Source organism: Cyprinus carpio, chromosome A13 (genome assembly GCF_018340385.1).
Source record: "Cyprinus carpio isolate SPL01 chromosome A13, ASM1834038v1, whole genome shotgun sequence".
Taxonomy (NCBI): Eukaryota; Metazoa; Chordata; class Actinopteri; order Cypriniformes; family Cyprinidae; genus Cyprinus; species Cyprinus carpio.
The window spans coordinates 17,503,935-17,516,512 of record NC_056584.1 but is presented as its reverse complement, the minus strand read 5'-3'; the positions used below and the strand labels follow the sequence as shown (position 1 = coordinate 17,516,512).

Sequence of the window (12,578 nt, the reverse complement as noted above, 5' to 3'; positions counted from 1 at the left end):
GTATTATTTTATCACATACAGCACAACCACTATAATCTGACCATCAAATAATCAGTCACAAAGACTCTTAAACTCTCAGTTTGATTCAGACTCATGAATCAGTCACTGAATCCGAGTAGTTACAGAGTTAAATTCTGAGCCTCTTACTGAACCAAAGGCTATCTAAAATTTCAGAATCTACATAACTGCGTGTTGAGGACTTAACCTTGTACAAAAGAAATTATGAAATTTACAAGACTGAATCAGGGTAATTATTGACTGGTTGATCATAAAAACATTTGTGGCCATTAAAAAAAAACACTTATTTATATATATAAATATTTTCAAAACAATGGGTCATTGATGCTTCATCGCATGTTAACAGATTAAAGTCACATAATTAAGCATGCTAATTAAATTACAATAATTGAAATATGCAACAAAAACTGTACATTGTTACTTATGTTACTTGAGGAAAGACAAGTGAAATAGACCCTGCCTACAAAAACCATCTAGTCTCCTACTGAAAACTAGTAATGATCCTGAAAAATCATTAAATTAATGACATAAGGACATAAACTACATCTTCATCAGTTTAGACTCAAATATTATAACCAAATATCCATGCAATAAATAAATAATCCAATTGTCTAAAAAAAGAGAAAAAGAAATCTGAGAAACAATGAAATGCATTTTTACTGTTTGATATAAATTCACCTTTTTCCTGCGACACTAAGGGATTTGGCGGATCTAGTATGAATTTAATTCGCCATCGTCCATTTGTCATGTTCTCCTGACATCTCCTAGTTGCCTTTCGTTCAGCTTTCATTTAGTCTCACCTTGTGCAAATGTCTAAGCCAAGGTTATGTATGCATGTGATTTGGCACCCGCAAATGCAAATCCTCCTTCCCGTAAAAGGCAAATTTGAATGAGAAATAATATTTATCTTTCCTAAGAAAACCTAATTAATTTACTTTGTCAAAAAACATGTATGAATCCCCCGGGCCGTGTTGAACGTAATTGCAAGCCCCTCTCAGAAACACAGTGATCACTCGCTGGGACGGAGGGAAATCTCCTGCTCGCAGACAGAGACAGACAGCTCAGACACGGTGACAAGGTCCAAGGTTTCCACATGATGGAATACATGGCAGTATTTCAATACATAAAATGAACACAGATGCATTGGCATTCTTCTGCAAAGCCTGAATAAATGCATACAGATAAACACTGCTGAAAAAAGCATAAACGCAGAATTTCAATGTGATAAAATATATATTAAACAGCTTTTGTACAACAAGTTACTTCAGTCTAATATTTTCAATGACTTGAAACCGAGCCCTGATGTTGAGTCTATAGAATCAGTGTACTTGACAACACAGATATTTGTTTCTCAAAGAGAGATGGATCTCTTTAAGAGAGTAGCAGGACTTAACAGTTTAGCATGGAGAACATGGCTCACTGAATGTATACTAATTTGCCTCAGTCAAAAGAAAACAGGTTGAGGACAATATGTTTGTTTTGCTTAAGCTGGATTTGCAGGGCACACAGCGGCAATCAGACTTCAAAGCGCTGTGAGCTTTTATTGGCACCGAAAAACAAAGGTAATTGCTTGTGATCATGCAAAATTATCAGTTTGGTGGGGACATTTTGTGCTATAGTGCAAAATATCAAGCCCTCGCATTGGAAAAAGAGTAGCTGGGTGTCATTTTTGATTTAAAGTACTTGCTCTTGCTGACAGAAACGGGACACAGGCATTGTGACATCTTCTGTGTTCATTTTTCAAAGAGCGTCAAATCAAACATGCATGAGCCCATGACAGTGTGGGCCTGAAAGTCCCTATCTGAGGCATAAAGCACTTAGAAGGGCACCAGCTAGCTAATGCTTTGCACACTGCATCCCAGGGCATCCTTGGTCACATTGTCAACTCAAGAGTCGGAGGCAGCCTTCAACAAGCTTTCAACTTATGCAGCCTGGAAGCAGATTCGGTCCCACGCCACGCTCACTGCAGATGCATGTAATTAAAATCAAAAGTCCCTCTCCCTCTGCTTTGCAGAGGTCATGAACCGCAAGATGAAACAGAGCAACATACCCGTAAGTCTGCAAGGAAATCACAAGTCATGCATTGCTATTGTCTGAATAATCTGTGGTTCGGAGGCTATACTTCATGTTAACGCACTAACCCCGATCACCACAGAAATGAAAGTGCACACACAAGTCAAGCAGGCGGTTATGCAGACGTAATGTGAACCGTTAAAAAAGGCCATCAGCGTATTAAGTGTAATAAATGATCCACAGTGCAGCATGTGGACTTAAACAAAGCCTAACTCGGGTTCAAGAGTGGGCGTGTGCGGGTGGTGGCTAGACGACTGTTTGCCTTATGATGAATGAACGTGGGCCAACTATTTCACAATTTCACCACAACTGTGTGCTAACATTTAAATGTAAACCTGTCAAAACATTAATTAGTATTTTCAGTTGGTAAAAAAATGTATTGTGTCTTATCCTGGCTATAGGAAGAAGAGAAAACACAGCAATGCGGTATTAACACCATTAATGAAGAGTACCAAAGTAATTTTAACCAAATTTTGCACTCAAGTAAACAAAGACTCAATTTTTTACATTTCTAAACCTAAACAAACTTTTGTTCTGTGAAAAATTTGAATTAGTTGTGGGTGAAACAAATATGTTATGGTACAATAATAAAGACATATTGGAACTTGTTGGTCTTTTTAAAGTTCTAAAAATGCCTGATTTTTCTTATTTCTTTGAAAAATTTTCTTCACTCATTTGGGACCTCAAAAAATCCTAATGGCAAAGGTTTTTCCACTCCACATTTGATTATTTCATGCTGAAATAATTACTCTGTTTCTAAATTTCACAAGAAAAAATTCACAAGTCACAATATTGGTGCATCACAACTTATAAAGAGAACCCTTTATGTATGGCATTGTGACCCAAGTATCATGATGATAATATTCTATAACGGAATCACTCACGATTTCCCACCCTTAAATCGCCCAGTGAATTAGGCAAATTCTTGTCACACATCCCAAGAATTTGAATGTGAAAAGAGATCATCTAGACTTCGCTCCTAAACTGGACAACCTTGAACACATTTGTTAGGCTAGACACAATAGAGACACAAATGTGCATAAATAGGCAGTGATGTGAGCAATAATGACCTAACTGAATAATTTGCGTGTAAAATCTGATAGATTTCAACAATGTTAATTCATTCAAATGACAACTGAGGATTCTCTCTATTTTGGCATGTTAAAATCAACTTTTCAACGATCTTATGGAAGTTTAATCCCACATTAAGCTCAATTAAGTCCTGTGCAATACCTCTTTAGTCCCGTTGACAGAATGACTTGAGCTCTATCTGTGTCTTTACATGACTATGGCTAAAGCCTCTGCCCTTGTAATGATGATCCTCAACCTGGGGCCCCATCTGAAGGAGGGAGGAAAATAAACTCCTCTCCTAGACACATTCTCCATTCCTGACTCATAGAAGTTAAGCCACTCATAGAAGGGGGCATCACACTGGTGGGTAAATCTGCGGTGTTTTAAAATACACCCCAGCAGACTCACCAAATGAGACTCCAGTCTTATGCGTGGGTTCATTTTTAAACATTTGCTAACAATAATTGGCCTTAACAACCCACCTCCTCCAATAATGTTAACATGAACCAACACCACAATTCAAAATGAGTGAGCCGAGAGGTCAGTACTTTCACCTTTGTTCCAGGAGCAATCCACCCTGAAGTAAGGAAGAAGTTCTTAACATTATCAGTACTCACACAGCCATGTAAACATTGACTGTGATTGTACTGTATTGGAGAGGTGACCAAGCAATAGTCATCAAATGACAACACTGACTGAAGAATCATGCTGAAAAAACAATATGTTACTGTTTTAAACAAGCATGCCCACCAAAGAGAAACTACAGTTAGAACTTAGTTTTGAGGAAACAAAACCTATTTTCATGAAAACAATGACAATTTACTGTAAACACACATTGTTGCTCAAAAGAACTTTGGCTACCTTCATAGGCTTCTTGTAGTATTATTGGTAATAGATTCTCCTACAATGATTCAAAATCAATAATTTCAAAATCAAAAGCAATAACATGACACCGTGTAAAGCACTGGCCAGGTGTGATCAAAAAAACATCAACAAATCACTTCATTCAACATCATATTGGAAAATACAGTCTTATTAACCAAAGCTGAAAGTTGTAGAATTACAAACTGCAAAGATATCTTGAATAAACTGTTCACTTACAGAGCAAAATAAATACTTGGTGGACACTTGGTATGTGTGAACTGTGTTGTACCTTGCAACCAGAAGTAATTTAAAAGTAATTTAGTACCCATTACAAATTGTATGACTAAAATTTACTAAAAATCGGTTCACTTCTGGATTTTGATAAAAAAATACATACAAAAGCAACAAGAATCTTACTTCTTTAACATCTGCTTCATCAGCTTATTTCTATATTATGTCTTGCTGAATACTGAATCACAAATAAGTGTATCAAGCGCAAATTAAGTTTCCTTAGATTAAACAGTGAAATAAACTAGTAAACATAAAACCATATGTAAACATTAATATTTTGAAAGCAATAACTGCATAACACAACAATATGTATCGGCTTTAATTTATTTTTGCATGTTTGGTGCATGCTTTACAGCTACAGGGGCACAATCTGTAAATTGCTAATTTATTAAACATTCATTTATTGCTGTTTCCTGGTATTTAAAGTCACCCATATGCAATCATGCAATCCACAAGTCAACTGATATCTAATGAATGATATATGTAAAAATGTAATGGTTTCTTATTACAAACACTCGATTTTTATTATCTTATTACGAAATGCAGATCAGAATCAGTTGGTACCCAACACTGCGTGCGTCCTCAAAGTCTGCTCCGATGTTACATTCAAACATTCAAGGATTCCAAGATTCGAACGAGATGTTCAAATGTATCATCGTGCTTCAGAACGCGGCTGTCCTGTTACTAGAGCACAGCATGAAACATCACATTTCAGCACATGGTTGAAAGCCTTGTTTCCTATTACTTATCAAGCAGCCACAATATAATTTCACCTAATCAAAAAGACCCGGCGAATTTAAATCGCATTCGTGCAACCAAGCCATCTAAACGTGCCCATCTAAATGTGCCAACCAACCGTCCACCGCATGACAGTGCCCTCTTCATCTGAACAATGCAATACACCAGAACGATATGCTGAACGGTATGTAAACGGTGGGCTTCTCCGCTTCAGCCAAATTCCGCGTTCCTCTGAACGCCACTGTCCAGGAAAAATTGCTCAATAATGTTTTGCTTCGAAAACACAAAGCCGTATCGCCAACGTTTCAGTTAGTGCAATTGTTTCCTCCGCAGAAATACATGTGTACACATCTTAGCGATACTTTAAGTGACTCTATTGTTAGCTGAGGTTGGAGCTAGCGCGGAGGCTACGGATTCATTTCAGTGCAATGCATAAAAACCTCCCAGCGAGCGAGGTGTGGAAAATTATAGGAAAACACAAACACAACTTACTTTCAGGTCCAATCACAACAAGGCGCCGAAAATCTCCTGGATTTGAAGTTGCGATCTGTTTTCTCCCCTCACACTTCACAAACACTGGGAGAAAAGCGCACGGCGTTTCGTTAGTGTGACTGTCTGAATCAACTAACGTAGTGCACGGCAAGTTGAAGTGTCAAATTACACGGGCTATTCTATTACCACAGAGCCATGCTTGCTGGTTGCTGACAAAATGTGTCCCAGAGTCGCGTAAAGCGCTCGCGCCTTTGGAAGTGGAAGGCACCAGGCGGCGTGCGCAGATCAACGGACTGGATTTACACGCGAGTGCCAGTTGTTTGATGTTTGAATACTACAGTATGTCGTTTGGATTTATTTTATTGCAATCAAACCACGGAGACCACGATGCCTTTCCAGGATACTGATGAATGCTTATTATGATTAAATATATAACGTTATCAAAACAATATTATATGGCAGCCAAAGTGCAATAATTGTTATAATGTATGGGCTTTTGCACTAAGTCTTACTAATATTTTAGTATTTTAAGTAAATATGATTTGCAATCAAATTTAACCATTCTTTTCAAGCTCTACTTATTATTAAACATCATTTACACAATTATATACATAAATAAAGACCCATTTTTGTGTGAAAATTAAGCATTAAGTTTACATTTATGCATTTAGCAGACACTTTTATGTCGAGTTTTATGTTTTTTTCTCATACTCTTGTTTTTATAATTTCTTTTTTCCTTTCTACATTCCTTAAACAAAAACAAAATATTTTTGAATACATTGTAAGTACCCTATATAATAATATTCAAATCCGTATAATAATAATACAAATCCGTATTTTTCTATTTCAGTTATAAATCTAAAGTTATCTGATAGAACGCTCCTCCCCAAATACAAACAAACGCGCGTCCATGTGAGTCCTTCTACTTCCCGTGAATAAAAGGAACAGCTCGTTCCGTATTTTGCAATTCGCCGATGGAAAGCTCTGAATAACAAAGACATGTTTGAGAGCAGCAGCGCCAGGCTTGGCTGAGTGGTGACGTCAAGGAACAATGACTCTTCCAACAGAGCCGAGACACAGCGCGCATCTACTGCCTCCTGTCCTCTCCTCAGCCAATGCTGCACGACTCTACTGACCGGAGTGGGAGGAGGCCGCCGCCGCGCGAGCGTCTAGTAGTGCATCAGATAGAATCAGTCACTGCACACGCTGCGCTGCCTCACACCACCACAACAAAATTCCAGCATGTCCCTATGACTTATGCCCTAAAATATGGAGATATGCAAATGCACTGCCTGGGATTTTACAGCTTGTCATTTTTTTTTCTCCTGACAGGAGCAAAGCAAATTACTCAATATATGACAAGTGGTAGCCTATTATTGTTTTTAATATAGGCAGATTTTGAGTGCTGTAACACACTTCTATACTGTACTCTAATTTGTCTGCTACTAATTAAAGCAGTTTATAAATCTGCAATGAAACTGTGTAAATTAGTGTCAAAATAATTATGTTGATACAATCTACATCACTGTTCACAACCATAATAGAAAACACTTGTTCAAAAATGTTTTACATGAAATACTTCTTCAAAATAATTATGACATTCCCCATCACCACCCCAATTTCACTTTAAACATTTTAAATCAATATGGTAAAGAATCATCTGAATTGAAAGCAAACATTGAAAGAAATAAAACATAATAGTGTATGCCACATTATGTGCAAATCTAGTTTTTATAAACATGTACTATAGATTACAAGTTGTGTGAGTGTTACAAACTGAATTCAGAGAAACTGCTAATTTAGATGACCCCACTTCTGTCATCCATTCATTGTTATTTTAATATCATTGAGATACTAAAAAGGTTTTTATTAATATCTTTAATCTGATTATATATATATATATATATATATATATATATATATATATATATATATATATATATATATATATATATATATATATATATATATATATTTGGTTTTCATTTGAATTGTAGTCAAAGTTTTTGTCATTTTTTATATTTTTATATGTTTTAGTTTCAGTTTTAGTTACTGCAGTAAGTTAAACTAAATTAGTTTAGTAAAGTTTTTTTTTTTTTTAGTTTATTTTATTTCAAGTAATAATTTTTTATGATTTTAGTTTTAGTTAACTATAATAATCCTGCATCCATTAACATGATCACCAATATAATTATAAATCAGATGTGAAAAACATTTTTCCCACTTTTACGTTGATTTAAGTCTATAAATCAACTGGAACCTCAGGAAGATGGTGGTTATGTGTGACATAGCTCATGTATAATTGGTTAAACCAAAAGTGCGACAATTGACACTCCGACAATTCACAGAACCCATTGTTTGGATTATAGGAACACTGTGACATTTTTCTCAATAAGGCGTTAGATTTCTTTTTTCCTGCCATCTGTCAATTATTTCCCAGCCATCTCTGACCAGTGCTGACAGAGAAAGTGTTTGGAAGTGTCTTTTGACATCCTTAGCATCTCCACTGCACCGCTGCTGACATTAATGCATGGGGCCCATTCTCTGAACGCTTTGTCTCAAGGACACTTGCTCCTGTACAGTTATCTAAGTTGGCAGGGATAAATCTAGCAGATGACATCATCGGTCACAGGCAGTCATTCATATTTATTTCTGTCCTGTTCTTAGAAGGAGAGTTCACGACCCGCTGGATGACAATTTAAATGCTGCAGTCAATGTCAAAGCACACTTTTTCTCACATTCAGATATTTTCCATTAGTTTTTACAATTGCTGTTTTAACCACACTTCCTTTTCGATCCTCATTGGCTAGCTTGAATGTCTTTTTGTTGACATGTGCTTATTTCTTAAGGTCTCGAAGGCACTTTATCAAGGCCTGACTTTCAAAGTGATTTAACAGATGCTGTTTGAATTTGTCGATAGGATGACTGGTGCCTCAGATGGCTTTTGCAAAGATGGATATCCCTGTGTAACATCAGTATCAAAGCATGGTGTTAGTAATACTGAGTACCTCAGTGTCTATTGTGATATACCTTTTAAGCTGCTTGTAATATGTTGTGTTCTGGGCCATTAATCATGTTTTTGTGAAGTCCTTCAAAGATGCAACGGTTCATGCGAACAAAATCACAAGCAGTCAATGAACAGCACACTTCAGTTCAAAGCTAGTTGTTGTAAGGGTTCTTAGTGTTCGCGGATAAGCCCTCGACTCTTACATTCTGAGACAATATGACCAGATGGCTGCCAAGAAGATGGATGGACTTTAGGTGGAGTGACTTCAGCTTGACTGAACCTCGGTATAATTTCATACACACACAGATGCAAGAAATCAAGATAGAATTTATAAGGTCTGAGAACATGTTGGACAGTGTTGTGCAAAATTCAGAAACGAAAAACAGCTCCCTTTCAATTCATGAGTGTGGATTTGAACTGAATTGGTCACATCCCACAGGAAGTTGAACTGGAATGACAGGAAGAGAAATTGACAATGCATTTTGGATGCATTTCATATTTATATTTAAGTGTTTAATGTATATTAAAGTATACATTTATATAAGTATACATGAATTATATAATAAATGTATACAAATAAATAAATATAAAATAAATTCTAAATAATGTAAAAAAAGGTTAAATCATCAAATATAAAATGCATCAATATTTAAATACATGTAAACAAAATAAATAAATAGTGTGTCTATAAATATCAAATATAAAATTTAACAACAAATTAAATTGAGCAAATTTTCATGAAATATCTCTGTATATTTAGATGTACAAACTTTCACTTTTTTTAAGTTTTACCAAAACTTTCAAACAAGACTCCGTCAACAATCAAAAGCTAACATTCAAAATATTTAATTTCTACTTGCTTACAATGGAATTGGAATTTAAAAAGCATGCTCAATTCATTTGTGGTCTGGCAGGTGTCAATTTGATTACATCAATTACTACTTCCCTCTCAGATGAAAGGCCAAATGAAAGGACACATAAACAAAAAACTAGACAATTTGGACATGTATCCCCATTTTGCTGCACATTTCGACCCGAGCTGATGTGAGCCGGAGCGCCACAGCTCAGCTAATTCCCTGACAATCACAGGGGAAATGATTGATGCTGCTGGGACTTCATAGCTACATGATGGAAGGAGAGTTTCAGTTCTGCTGACATTAGCTTTCACACACAGACTGAGCGTTCACAGATTATTTACAGCTCCTTTACACAACGCTCTATCGCCCTCACAGACCTCCTTAGAGGAAACATAAGCGACTGTGCCAAAGCACCATTAACTGGGTAGGTGTAAAGGATATTACAGAAGTGTAAAACAGACAAAGAGCGGAAATGCAGATCAAGGGCATATAAATGAGCGGTGCGGAGACGTTACCGCAGCACACAAAGATCAGCCCACACGGAGAAAGGCAGAGGTGCACAACGTATTTGACAACAAGACACAAGAGAAATCCGTTTAAGTACACTATTGATTCCCTTTAGAGTACAGCCACTGAGAAGAGAGTCGGGAGAGGGAGAAAAAGAGAGGGGGGGGGGGGGAGTAAAACAGATGCATCTGGTTCTCTGTTTGCAGGAGTGGAGGAGGAACTCTCTCTCCCCCTCTTTTATTTCTCAGAAAAATGTGAGCCACAGTGGATAAAGCAGACAGCCTATACCCCATGCTGACTGGCCCGACTGGCTTTGGAGAGGGTAGAGGCAATCAATGTGAGCTCACAATAGAGCGAGAGCATTCAGGGAGCTAACTGCTCCCTCAGGCCATGCAGGAAAGAGGAGAAAGAGGATTGAGAGGAGAGGTAGGGGATGGACATAAAGACTAAGTTAAGGTTTGTTTGGAGCTTAATGAAGAGCCAATGCAGGACGCTGTTTATTTTCCCCTCTTCTACGAAAAAAGATGTACGATGTTTGGACAGGACAGGCCCTTGGTTCGATCGGTGGAATGCGCACTGTATATTATACCTTGAGAGTTTACAGCTGCACACAATGTTAATTTTTAATTTAGCCAGTTTATAATAGACATGACTATGTGTTTGAACTGCAAATCCACAAAAAATGAATTTATGCCACTCCCTAGAGGCTAATTTTAGCATTTGAACTTGGAACGGCAGACGAGCAGCAGAGAGCGTAAAGTTCACTGTGATATTAAGTTTGATTGTTAATTATCCCCATTAGATGACATGAGGCAAGTTGCTCGAGAATCAACTTACTCAGTGACTCTCAGAGTAAATTAAAGGCATAGTTCATCCAAAAATGAAAATTCTGTCATCATTTACTCACCCACATGTCGTTCCAAACCTGTATGAGTTGCTTTGTTATGTTGAACATAAAAGAAGATATTTTGAAGATTGCTGGTAATCAAACAGTTGGTGGTTGCCATTGACTTCCATAAAAGGAAAAAAATATACTTTGGAAGTCAATGGCAACCACCAACTGTTTGATTACCAGCAATCTTCAAAATATCTTCTTTTATGTTCAACATAAGAAAGCAACTTATACAGGTTTGGAACGACATGAGGGTGAGTAAATGATGACAGAATTTTCATTTTTGGGTGAACTATCCCTTTAAGAGACGGCCAAATTCCCTCTTGATTCAATGCCTGCTGGGTTTATTCTCGAAAATAAATGTGACCAGCACCAGATTTGCCCAGCCTCGCTTCCCTGACCTCTAAACATAAATAAAAACAAATAAAACTTAAATGTCTGTTCAATCTGCACAGTTAAGGAACATTATTGTTCACCTTTAACATGTTTTCTGTTCTTCAAGATTGCAATAATCAAATGATAGTGTTGGTGAACTAAACAATTTTACATTGATCCACATAACCTTTTTAAGTCTATTGATTGTTGGTTCTTAAATCAGACATTCTCTAATCGCTCAGATACACCACATCTATGAGCAGCTTTTTAATATCGAAAGCTTTTCTATAACAGCGTTTGACATTCACTTTAAATCTGTCGGGAGTCAGTTTCAGTTTAAAATGTTAATATTTTTATACAGTGCTTCAGAAGATAACATGCACACATTTTAACAGTTGATGCGTGTTGGTAATTGTCAGCAAATGAGAAAAATACAGTCAGATTTTTGGATTACAGAGTGTTAAACAAACAACAGAGAAGTGAAAATATAAAAGGGAGTTAGTGTTTAATTATGTTCTTTGCATGTTGCATAAACATAGCATCACTTTCATCATATGATCACGAAATGAGTGCATGAGGATTTTCATTTGCTGTGTAAAACGCAGTCCAGACTGCATTGCGGGAAAATAAGCCTCCTTCTCGGGAAATAAATGAAGCCCTTGTCTGAGAATGACCAGCATTTTCTCAGAGCCTTTAGATGTGTATCATATTACTGGAGAACTGGCATGAGCAGACAGGTTGAGACTGAGAAATACCTTCCTGTACATGACATCATGTAGAGAACTTCAGAGGGCAAGAGCTTTAGTTTAAGCATGCAGTGTCTGTATTTGTGATTCATAAGGGAAATGAGAGGAGGGCCCACGGCTATGTATACATGCTACTTTGATTTTGGATTTCCATCTCTCTCTCTCTCTCTCTCTCTCTCTCTCTGTGTGGTCACTGAGGCAGGGTGACACCTCTCTCTGTTTGGCTGGATGAAAATGTTTGATGCAATAGATCTCTCTTGCTGTTTTATTCTCTCTTCTTAAATATTTGAATAAAATGGCCATGAATATTTGAATAAATTATATGTGTAGGAGAACTGTGATACTTTCCAAGAACTGCTAAGCTGTTACAAAGTGTTTTTTCTTTCTTTCATCATATTATATCTTTCCTAAGACACCAAGTGTGCCAAATGCTGCACCCTCAAAAAGGTGCATGATGTCCCTCATCACAATAAATAGCAGGATTGTACAAAATGTGCATTTGAAGAACTGGCTCCCTTTCAAGTCGTGTGTGTGTATTTGAATTGATTTGGCCACACCCCTTACAGGAATTTAAACTGGAATTTGAATTGGAACGACAGGTTGAAGAATTTATTGCATTGTAATTTAAACAATACATTGATGTTAAA

General features: G+C 36.9%; 1 protein-coding gene across 7 annotated transcripts in view; it reads right to left on the bottom strand.

Moving 5' to 3' along the window:
* The window catches only part of LOC109100683 (zinc finger MIZ domain-containing protein 1-like), a 124,925-nt gene extending 119,142 nt beyond the window's left edge, over positions 1-5,783 (bottom strand). For 3 of the 7 annotated variants that reach the window (XM_042769097.1, XM_042769098.1, XM_042769101.1), the window contains exon 1: positions 5,548-5,783. The gene's annotated coding sequence lies outside the window, so the exon portion shown is untranslated. The remainder of the gene's footprint in view (positions 1-5,547) is intronic. The other 4 variants (XM_042769095.1, XM_042769094.1, XM_042769100.1 and 1 more) reach the window with 2 other exon arrangements.
* Positions 5,784-12,578: the final 6,795 nt, after the last annotated feature.